The sequence below is a fragment of the Pipistrellus hanaki genome, assembly GCF_964339955.1.
Source record: "Pipistrellus hanaki genome assembly, chromosome: 2".
Classification (NCBI taxonomy): Eukaryota; Metazoa; Chordata; class Mammalia; order Chiroptera; family Vespertilionidae; genus Pipistrellus; species Pipistrellus hanaki.
In genome coordinates this window covers 64,646,554-64,659,114 of record NC_140504.1, presented here as the reverse complement: position 1 = coordinate 64,659,114, position 12,561 = coordinate 64,646,554, and the positions used below count along the sequence as shown (strand labels likewise).

The window sequence follows — 12,561 nt, the reverse complement described above, 5'->3', positions numbered from 1 at the left end:
GTCAGTGCAAGTTTCACTGTCTCTGAGTCCCTACAGCCCTGACATTGATCTCTCCTTTAAAGAGAAGTCACCAGATTAAATGTACTCTAAAGTAGTGTTTCCCAACCTTCTCTCATGATGAGAATCACCTGGTGGAGTTGTTAAAACACAGATTCCTGAATCCCAACTAAGAAGTGCTAAACTAGGATTTTTGAGAACATATAGGTAAAATTGCATACCTAACTTAGTGCTCTGTATATAACATCTGTCTTAGAGCACTAGTTAAGTATACAATTTTACCTATATGTTCCCAAAAATCCTAGTTTAGCACTTCTTAGTTGGGATTCAGGAATCTGTGTTTTAACAACTCCACCAGGTGATTCTCATCATGAGAGAAGGTTGGGAAACACTGCTCTAAAGGATTTAAAAATTACAGATCCTAACACCTGACAAAATAGTTTTCTGCCCTACTGACTGACATATAATGCAAATAATAATTCTGCACTACTTCCCCAGGCCATCATATGAAATAACTAGTTAATGAATGTCAACAGTATAAAAATAATGATTAGGCCTGAAATAAATGCTAAGCAGTATTGTTATTTATTTTTTGTCACAGAACTATCTACTTTAGTGGCCTAGACCTTCTTTTTCTACAGCTGCAAAAAGGCATTTGGTAATTATGAGAATTAATCAAGCCCCAAACTGGATTATGGTGGTGGCAGACATCCTTAATTACAGGCAATGGAAAACGAAGGTCATTGCTGGTTTGAATTCAGTGTAGGTCAGTGCAGCGAAAAAGCCATTAACAGCTGAATGTGATTTTGTGCTCTGAACAGAATGAGTTGCTGCCTCAGCCCAGTTTCTTAGTAAACAGGTGTCCCACATCCAAGCTAACAATCACTAAAGGACCTGCTGGCCCCTTTGCTCGCAGCCTCCACAAACAGTGCTGGCTTCACATTAGACACTCCTGAAGAGCTCTGGAAATGCCCAGACCAATTAAGTCAGAGTCTCTAGGAGTAGAACCCAGCCATCTGTTTTTATTTTTATTTCTTATAACTCTCCAAAATGTGCAGCCCCATTTGCACACCACTGCTCTATAGGAAAGAAAAGCCAAAATACAATTTTCTCCATTTGAACACATGTTTTTTCATGATAGGGTTGCAATGAACTGTAACCTTTGCAAGCATGTTATTTCAATGATGCCCATGTAAGGTAAGGCCCATGGATAAAAAATAGGCTTTAGTTTATTTGGATACCTAGTTAATAGCTCTGAGGACTATTATGTTGTTAAAAAAATGATTTGTAGCCCGACTGGTTGGCTCAGTGGTTGAGCATTGACCTATGAACCAAGAGGTCACAGTTTGATTCTTGGTCAGGGCACATGCCCACGTTGTGGGCTGGATCCCCAGTGGGGTACATGCTGGAGGCAGCCAATCAATGATTCACTCTCATCCTTGATATTTTTTATTTCTCTCTCTCCCTTCCTCTTTTCTCTGAAACCAATAAAAATATATTAAAAAATGATTTGTAATTTCATCCCCAGCAACCACTTAGATATTTAACATTATAACCAGCCTACAGACCTGGATATTTGGGGCCTATAAAAGGTTTCTGAGGTTTCTAATCTCATATCTGTTTATCACCCTGTTGATGCACAATTTAGATTTTTGCTTACAGACAGGAAATCTTTTGCACTTACTATTTTAACATGAGAAATATAAAGGCTTGATTTTTCTTTAAATTTTTATTGTTTTAGAAAGAGAGGAAGGGGGAGAGAGAGAGCAGAAATAAACATCAATGCGAGAGAGCAAAACATTGATCAGCTGTCTCTTGTACACTACCTACCAGGAATTGAGACCACAACTCAGGCATGTGCCTTGATCAGAAATTGGACTGGCAACCTTTTGGTGGATGTCCACGTGGGGGCAAGCATCTTTGACCACATGGGGGTGGCCATCTTGTGTGTTGGAGTGATGGTCAATTTTCATATTACCTCTTTATTATATAGAATAATGAACTCACAGAAAGAGAAACTAAAAAAAAAAATCATATTTACCATTGCAACACAAAAATTAAGATACATAGGAATAAGCTTAACTAAGGATGTAAAAGACCTGTACTTGGAAAACTTTAGGACTTTGAAAAAGATAGAGGAAGACATAAACAAATAGAGAACATACAATATTCATTGGTTGGTACAATCGGCATCATTAAAATGTCTATATTATTTAAAGGAATTTATAGATACAATGCAATCCCCATTAAAATGCCAACGACATATTTCACAGACCTAGAACAAACTTTCCAAAAATTCATCTGGAATAAAAAAAGACCTTGAATAGTCAAAGCAATCCTGAGGAAGAAGAACAAAGTTGGGGAGATCACAATACCAGATATCAAGTTATACTACAAAGCCATGTTTCTCAAAACTGTCTGTTACTGGCACAAGACCAGACATATAGACCAATGGAACAGAACAGAGAACCTAGAAATTGGCCCATGACATTATGCTCAATTAATATTTGACAAAGGAGGCAAGAGAACACAACGGAGTCAAGACAGTCTCTTCAATAAATGGTGCTGAGAAAATTGGATGGATACATGCAAAAAAAATAAAACTAGACCACCAACTTACACCATACACAAAAATAAACCTGATATGGTTAAAGGACTTAAATATAAGACAGGAAACCATAAAAACATTAGAAGACTCTATAGGCAGCGAAATCTCAGACATATGTCGTAATAATATCTTTACTGATACAGCTCCTAGGGCTATGGAAACTAAGGAGGAAATAAATAAATGGGATTATGTCAAAATAAAAAGCTTCTGCACAGCAAAAGAAACCATCAACAAAACAAGAATGCCCACTGCATGGGTGAACTTATTTGCCAATGCCATCTCAGATAAGGCTTTAATTGCCAAATTTTACAGGGAAATCATACAACTTAACAAAAGGAAGATAAACAATCCAGTCAAAACATGGGCAAAGGACCTAAATAGAAACTTTTCAAAAGAGGATATAAAGAAGGCCAAGAGACATATGAAAACATGCTCAAAGTCATTAATTATCTGAGAGATGCAAATCAAAACAACGATATGATGCCATCTCACATCTGTCAGAATGGCTATCACAAATCAACAAACCACAAGTGCTGGCAAGGTTTCAGAGTAAAGGGAATCCTCCTTCACTGCTGGTGGGAATGCAGACTGGTGCAACAACAGTGGAATACAGTATGGGATTTTCTCAAAAAATTAAAAATGGAACTTTCAATTGAGCCAGTAATCCCATTTCTAGGAATATATCCCAAGGAAACAGAAACACCAGTCAGAAAGGATATATGCACCCCTATGTTAATAGCAGAACAATTTACAATAGCTAAGATTTGGAAACCATCTAAGTGCCCATTAGCAGATGAATGGAGTAAAAAAACTGTGGTACATTTACACAATGGAATACTACTGTAAAAAAAAAAGAAGGAACTTTTACCATTTGCAACAGCATGGATGGAATGGAGAGCATCATGCTAAGTGAAATAAGCCAGTCAGAAATAAATATCACATGATCTCACTCATATGTGGGATATAATGAACAACATTAACTGATGAAAAAAAAAAAATAGATCCATAGATAAGGTAACACTGAACAGATTGTCTAACCTCAGAGAGAAGGCAGGGGTGGGATGGACTTAGAGATCAACCGAAGGACTTGTATGCATGCATATAAGCATAACCAATGGTCACAGACACTGGGGCAGTGGGGGCTTGTCCATGGGGGTGGAAGTGGCTGGGGAGTCAATTGGGGAAAAAGGAAACATATGTAATACTTTAAACAATAAAAAAGGAAAGCATACATGGATTAAAATTATGTACTAACATTCAATATTCCAGCATTGCATCATCATTAAATTTTCTGATTTTTTGATCATGTTAAGTTGGTTCCACAATGCTTAATTCCCCATATTACACATGATGTTGGTTTTAAAAGAAATTATAAATTGCAACAGTTACTTGAGTGGCTTATACAAGTAGATGGCCATAAAAATGTAAATGCCTTTATACAAGTCCTAATTTTAAAGTGGAAAAAAAAAAAAAAAAGCTTAATTGAAGTAACTGATACAGAACTGTATCTCATATCCAGTCCACACTCTCTTGAATTTTACATATCAGTGGGGGACTATCATAATAAACAATATCATGTGGGTCATAGATAAATTATATATATATATATATATATATATATATATATATATATATATATATATATATAAAATTCAGCAAGGAAAAAAAAAAAGAAAAAGAGAAGGGGCATAATTGAAATGAAATGCTGTATACTAGTGGATAGGTTGGTTGAAAAAGGGCTCTCTAATAAGGCAACAGTTGGCAGAAATATTAATTAAGGGACCATGAGGGCTACATTGCTGTCTGGTAGAAGAGCATGTCCCGCTTAATGGATAATCTATCTATATAAAAGCCCAGTGATTGTTAAGATGGAACAACCCAGAACAAACAATTGCTGTGATGCAGTGTGGCAGCCAACCATCCTGATCTGTCCTCAATTGCCCCCTTCCCTCCCCCACTGGCCCTGCTCCCCATCAACCCCCAACATACCAATCAGGCCAACTACCTTGGCTGGAAGAAATTTGTGGTCTGGGGACCTTGGAGGTGCTTGATCTTGGGCAGCTGCTCTGATGACAAAGCTCTCCTTTGGCAGAAGTGGACCTGGGATCATGGTGCCAGAGTCAGAAATGGGATGGGGAGGCTTACATGGTGGCCGCCACAGTCCCTGCAGGCCACGCACAGCAGTGGGTGTCTGGCCTCAGTCAGAGCAGTGATGGGGGACCAGGCGGGGGGGGGGGGGAGGGGGGCGGCCAGTACCTCTGGGATCACTGTCGGCCTTCCAGGTCACCTGCGGACATCGGTGGAGCTGGCCTGGGTTGAACATTTTAATGAAAAATTGCACCCTGTCCCTGGTGAGGAGAGGGAAGTGGGATCAGGGGATGCATCCTTGGACCCTGTTAGGAGTCAGGGGGTTGGAAAGGAATGGGAGCAACCTTCAGGCATGCTACCAGGAAGAGGTGCTGAAACCATGAGGACACTGAGGGGTGGCTGATGGAGGCATGCAAAGGTGCAGATGAGGCGGCTCTAGCTGGCACTGTGTTCAAAAAGCGTATTGACAACCTGATGGATGAAATCGCCTTTATGAAGAAGGTACACGAAGAGGAGATCGCCGAGCTGCAGGCGCAGATCCAGTATGCTCAGATCTCCATGGAAATGGACATGTTTTCCAAGTCCGACTTCTCCACTGCACTCAAGGACATCCACGCCCAGTATGAGAAGCTGGCTGCCAAGAACACGCGGAATGCTGAAGAATGGTACAAGAGTCACTTCACCATGCTGACTGAGAGTGCTGCCAAGAACACCTACATGGTGCACGCTGCCAAGGACGAGGTGTCTGAGAGCTGCTGCCTGCTCAAGGCCAAGACCATGGAGATAGAAGCAAGCCAGGGCATGAATGAAGCACTGGGAAAGCAGCTACAAAAGGGGAGTGAGGGCATGTATGGGAGTGAGGGAGGGGGGGCAAAGGTAATATAATATCTTAATAATAATAATAAAAAGAGCTGGAGGCCGAAACCGGTTGGCTCAGTGGTAGAGCATCGGTCTGCGAACTGAAAGGTCCCAGGTTCGATTCTGGTCAAGGGCATGTACATTGGTTGCACATCCCCGGTAGGGGGTGTGCAAGAGGCAGCTGGCTGATGTTTCTCTCTCATCGACGTTTCTAGCTCTCTATCCCTCTCCCTTTCTCTCTGTAAAAAATTAATAAAATATATTTAAAAAAAAAAGAGCTGGAGGATAAGCAGAACTTTGATGTTAGTGCTATGCAGGACATAATCAACAAATTAGAAAACGAGTTGAGAACAACAGAGTGAAATGGCATGATATCTAAAAGAATACCAGGACCTCCTCAATGTGAAGATGGCTTTGGACATTGACATTGCAGCTTATAGGAAACTCTTGGAAGGTAAGGAGACCCGGCTCAGTTTCACCAGAGTGGGAAGCATAGCCAGCAGCTACTCCCAGAGTTCCCAGATCTTTGGGTTTCACTCCTTCCGTTCTTAATAATCAGCCACACCCAGGAGGAGCAGATTGAGGTGGAGGAGACCATTGAGGCTGCAAAAGCGGAGGAAGCTAAGGATGAACCCTTCTCTGAAAAAGAAGCTGAATAGGAAAAGGAGAAGGAAGAGGCTGAGGAAAAGGAAGGAGAACAAGAGGAAGAAGGTGCCAAGAAAGAAATTGAAGAGGCAAAGGTAGAAGAAGGAGGTGATGGTGAAGGAGAAGATGCCCAAGAAGCTGAGGACAAGAAGAAAGATGAAGGTATTGGAGAGGAGCAAGCAACCAAGAAGAAAAATTGAGCCCTCCTTTCCTTAATTATTTCAGGAATAATTCTCCCAAAACCAGGTCAACCCTGCCACTAACCAAGCAGTTGAGTTCCCGATACTATATGAATTAAGAAGTCAATATATGTAACATTGGACATTAAATGTTGTGCTATGACTTACCTCCTTATGCAGCGTATATAACACGTCCTAGTGAAAGAGTACGCACCCATTACAGGTTGCGTAATTAAAAAGGGAATTCCCCCGGTTAACAGGTTAATTGTGCTTGTTGTAATTTAATTCTTTATCATCATCATCTGACATTCTGAGAGTAGAGTTTGGGGGAGAAAAGTGCCTGATTTGAGTGACTCTTTACAGAGTTGAACCATGAAGCATAAAGAAAAGAAAAAACATCTAGAAAGTGAGTATTTCATCAAAATAGCAAGGATTTGAAGAGCTATGTGTTAAGCACATCCTTGGGGTATAGGATAACCAGGTACTATTTTCTAAAGAGAGAGAATCCTAGTTGTAATGAGGAAGGGAGAGAGAGAGAGAGAGAGAGAGAGAGAGAGAGAGAGAGAGAGAGAGAGAGAGAGAGAGAGAGAGGTGGGGAGAGAGTGACAGAGGGATAGGAAGGGCAGGAAAGGAAGAGAGATGAAGGCAGGGATGGGGAGTGGGAGAGAGATGGAGGCACAGAAAGAGATAGGAGAGGGAGGGTGGAGGAGGAGGAGGAGGAGAGGGGAGAGAAAGGAGAGGAGGGTAGGGAAGGGGAAAAAACTTTGAACACTTAAAACTGGTTGTATAGGGATTACAGTATAATTTCAGAAAGAATTTATTTAACCAGGGTAAAGTTGAAGTGTTTTGTTAGGCTATGAAGATGTAAATGTTGGACTACTATTTGAAATGTAAGAAAAAAATGGGGCGTGCATACACACACACACACACACACACACACACACACACACACACAGACCACCTTTTAATAATGATGGTTTAATTAAACAAATATTTTGGCTCTTTCTAGAAAAATGGAAAACTAAAATAGTTTGGTTACTATGGAGATTGAAAGTAAACAAGTAACCACTATGCTGAGTGGTGGGAGGAAGATGGAATGGAGCCAACCGCAAAGTTCCAATGGTAGCTCACATTCCTAAAGAAGACTGATTTTCCTTTTAATATATATATTTCATTAATTTTTTACGGAGAGGAAGGGAGAGGAATAGAAAGTTAGAAACAACAATGAAAGAGAAACATTCATCAGCTGCCTCCTGCACACTCCCCACTGGTTATGTGCCTGCAACCAAGGTACATGCCCTTGACCTGAATCAAACCTGGGACCCTTGAGTCTGCAGGTGGATGCTCTATCAATTGAGCCAAACTGGTTAGGGCAAGGACTGATATTTCTAACTTGTTTGTTATTTCTGCAAACTCCAATGAGTCTTTGGAAAAGGCTGTATTCATTTCACTTTCAAAAAACAATAGTGCATATTATATATGTTATTGAACATAAGCTATGAGACATGGAAAAATACAATCAAACCTATTTACATATACACACATACAGAACATTACACATATGTAGAACATAAATAATCCGGAGAAAAAAGAGATATTAACCTGACATAATTGCCCACTAATTATGTACCAGGTCCCTTTTTTTTTTTTGCCTTTCAAAAACACGTATCTCTACTTCATTAGAGTAGATTAGTCTTCAGTGACTAATAAACAAATGGATCTCTTTCTTGCTTATATGACAAATTAGCATATATATGCAGGCCACTAGAGCTGATGTAAACTTTGTTATCATTAACATGCAGCTTTCAAATAAAATCCCAAGATATCAATATCCCTGTAAATTAGAAAAAAGAAGAGCATGGTGGAAGGGGCTTATGTTTCCATTCTGCCTCTACCAGGCTTTCCCCGCTTCCCCTTCTCACTCACTCCACCTTCTCTTGGGCCACCTTAACGCTGTTATAGACTTCCATAGGCTTCCAAATTTTCCATGCTCCATTTTGTCTGTACCATAGGAATTTCCCTGACTCTTAGCACACTAGATGAGTATCCATGTTTTCAATTTTTGTGTAAGCAGAAGGGCACAATATATGCTTTGTGTCTGGCTTCTTTTTCTCATCATTATATAATATTTGTATCATTTATTCATGTTGCATGTGAGTTTAGTTTGTTCATTCTATGTATACCATGGCATGAATATAATTTCTTTATTGATCATACTTCTCTGAGAATTTGGTTGCTTTCTGTCTGAATTACTTGAAAAAGTGATGTTCTGGGCATTATATTAAATGTGTTTTCAATAAGGACATTTTTATTTGGTGAATTTTTAACAGTTAGACTGCTAGTGCTTAGCTTGCATATTCTATCGTAGCCCCTTTCAGAACTCAGTTTTTCAACATTTGCTTTCTAAGGCAATCTTATGTTACTGCAGACCTAATATGCACACACATCTCTCTGCCATCTTTTTCAAAGCACAGGCATTTTTTCTCTAATACAACACAGAATTCTGAAATAACGCACATAGCCCTTCTTTCACTCTACATGCTCCCATATGTCATGGCCATCTTACCTCCCACAGACCGCATACACACACATTCTAGTTTTCTGATGTCTGAAACTTTCTTTCCTAGGATCTCATCAATTACAACAAAATGTTCCTTATCTTGGGGAAAGTAATATGCCTGTGTCACAGTCAGCATGGAAACGGAAGACCATGGAGTGGACCATAGGAGGTGTGTATGGTGATGCCAGTTAGTGGTTCATATGATTTTCATTCTTGTTTCATTGTATGAGTGTAAACTCATGTTGAGATCTACCTTCAAGGGAAATTGATAACTCTAATGTAATTGTATGTCCAGGTAGAAAGGAGACAGAAATCTCTGCTTCATTTAAAAATAATGTTTTTTTTTGGAAACCCACTCATCCATGACATATATTAACCCAATGCATATTTCTATGCATTTTATATTTTCATGGGAATCATTTTACACTTTCCATGAACAAAAGGCTGTGTGTGTTCACTGAACATGTCACATAGCAGACTCTTATTATTTGTTTAATGGACAAATACACAGATAACAAGCATGGTCCACATCTGCATTATTTTTGTTTTATTGCTCAGCAAAGTTGAATTTAAGAGAAGATACTTTGCAGAACAGACACAAGGCAGTGGCCCTAACTCAAGGCCTGAAAGATAGAAGGCCTCTGCTTCAGACAATGTATCTTCCATCTCTTCTAAAGACAGGCTAACTGGTGCTGGAAGGGAAGAATGAATAGGACACAAAGTTGGTGGGGATGAAGAGAGAACCCAGAGTTGAGCTGAGTGGTTCTGCCCATTAGTCAACACATGGCTGCTCAGTGCAAAAACACAAACACTTCTTCAATGTGATCAGCAGAGGAAGTAATGTATTTCAAGGAAAAACTGAACAGGACTAGAGCATGTACAAGGAGATCAGAGGAGAACAGTGTTCTATTTGAGGAAATCATAGGAGACAACTTAAATGGCTAAGAGTTTTATCAGAGAAAAACCCAATATAACAAAAGGGTAATATGCAAATCAATGAAATGGAGAAATGACTGGCTGCTATCATGTGAAATGACCACCAGGGGGCAGATGCTCAACAGAGTAGCTTCCCCTTGGGGGTCAGTGAGCTCCCACAGGGGAGCACCACTCAGCCAGAAGCAAGGCTCACTGCTGGCGAGCACAGTGGTAGTGGTGGGAGCTAAGAATGCACAACTGCCAGCTTAGGCCACTCCCTGAAGGAAACAGGGCTAAGTGGTCAGTTGGATATCCCCTGACAGCTCCTGGACTGTGAAAGGGCACAGGCCAAGCTAAGGGACCCTGCCTTAGTGCATGCATGTCGTGCACGGGGTCTCTAGTCTAATAATATGTTTCTATGAGTCAGACAAGGGCATGTTATGTTATAGTCAACCTGTGAAGCACTAATAACTTAAAACAGACCAAAAGTGGTTGGATCCTCAAGAACTTAACTTGAGCAAAAGTATAGACATATGCAATTAAATACCTCATCACATCAATATATCTTCATAGCCAATGTTTACATTCACAGACATCCCTATCAGACAGACCCATTTGCACTCATTCTCCCCATCATTCATTTCCTTATAGTATAATATTCTATGTGCATATACATTCTCCATGATCTCTTATTGTCTGTACCATACAAGGAGTTATAATTTCTCTGACTCCTAGCACCCTACATGAGCATTTGTTTTAAAATTTGATTAAACAGAAGAGTACAACATATACTTTGTGTCTGATCACTTTCTCTCGTTATATTTGTGTGATTTATTCACATTGCATGTGATGCTAGTTTGCTCATTCCATATACCAGTGCATGAATATTATTTCTTAATTGATTATACTTTTCTGAGCTTTTGGGTTCTATGAGTCTGGAATTACTTAAAAAACTGATGTCCTAAATATTCTATTACATTTTTCTTTCAACAGGGACACGTTTCTGATTATTGAATGCTTAAGAGTTAGTCTGCTAGGCCTGAGTTTTCATATTCAGTTTTTAGTCCCTTTATAACTCAATTTTTCACAATTTACTTTCTAATGCAATCTCATATTACTGCACTGCTTATTTAAACACACTTCTCCTCACTCTCTGCCATCTTTTCAAATCCAGGTATTCTTTCTCTTATAAATCTTGATTTTCACATCCTCATATTCTTTAATCATTTCCTCACATTTTTCGAATACACTCATTCCATTAATTTCACAGAGAATATTCTCAGTAATAACATACAATACCTAAACTACATGACATATTAAACACACAGAAAAACCCATAATGATAGGAAAAGCAATCTACACACATAAACATGTGTTAAACTAACACAGAGACACAAAGTACAGATACTATCCTCATTCACACAAAACTCATCCCATATTCAGATTTGCAGAAAACAAATCAATCTCACATTATTCAATCTTAACCCAGATTTAACCAACAAATTATGAACTTAAACACCAAGCCCATCACACTCACTATATCATACTGCTAAAAATGGAAATAATATATTTACCATACACATTAATCAGACATGATGATAATTTTAAACAATTAAATAATGAGCATTGTGCTTTGGTAACAATGAAAAATGAATGGTGACATAACAATTAAGAGTTAATTTCTTAAAAAGTAAAATTTTATCTTTTTACATTTCTATAACTCAATATAGATATCAATAAAAATAGATACATATGCATGCAGAATGTTTCTTAAACTTATACCATATATCCCCTATTGGTACAAAAATTGGTACAATTTTTATTAGAAAATATAATTGATATGCATGTTGAGTTCCTTCAAGTGTGGTTCTAAGTTTTTGATATTCCATATAGATCACTAAAAAGTTGCATACAAGACACTCACTCCCACTGACATCCACCAAACTCACCATTTAATGTGTTCATGTCCTTAAGGAAACTAATTTTCTTCTGCTGTGTCTCTAACCATACGGCACGTCAGCTGCCAGCACTTGAGACCTTCATGAGCTGAACATTCTGAGAGCTCATACACACCTCCTCTAACATTATCAGCCTCACAATCTCATAGTAATACCCGGTACCACGCTTGCACTGCTCACCTGTGCTATCATAACATGTAACAAACATGCACACTCATTAGCCATCACCTCTTAGCAACATCAAAAAACACTTCCCAGATATGTCCCAGAATATATGTACACCTCCAAAAGTACATACATATAATTCTACATCCTTATTCCTACATAGTTATACCATGTAAATACCTCAGATAAAGCTCACTACACCCCAAATTCTGAAATATCACATACAGATGTACTTTACCTGCTCACGTAGATCATGGCGCTGGTAGCTCCTACAGCAGTCACACACCCATTCTAATTTTTTTAATGTTTGACATTTTCTTTCATAGGAATCAAGGAGACACCTGTTCCCAAGGACTTGGTGCAAACAAAGACTTCCTCTGCCAATTCATATACCTCGAATTCTTCAGCTAGTAATAAGGATCCCAGGCTCATGAAAATTTATTATATGCATTTACAAATGAAAAGGGGTGTGGCTGTCATGTGCCATACAGAGGATGGATGGAATCCTCCTTCACAAAGGATCAAAATGGAAGAAATGACCTACACTACAGAGGTCCATAGAAATGTCCCCCTCTCTCACACGTCTGG

General features: G+C 39.1%; 2 long non-coding RNA genes and 1 pseudogene across 3 annotated transcripts in view; 2 read left to right on the top strand and 1 right to left on the bottom strand.

The window, feature by feature from the left end:
- LOC311617601 overlaps nucleotides 1–12,561 on the top strand; it is a 1,043,820-nt gene that overhangs the window by 106,476 nt on the left and 924,783 nt on the right. The window lies entirely within an intron of this gene.
- Nucleotides 1–12,561, bottom strand: part of LOC311617602 — a 146,662-nt gene that overhangs the window by 106,515 nt on the left and 27,586 nt on the right. The window lies entirely within an intron of this gene.
- Nucleotides 4,984–6,396, top strand: LOC311617378 (neurofilament light polypeptide-like; annotated as a pseudogene). Its single transcript has 2 exons — nucleotides 4,984–5,531; nucleotides 5,828–6,396. The product of its transcript is annotated as a neurofilament light polypeptide-like (transcript).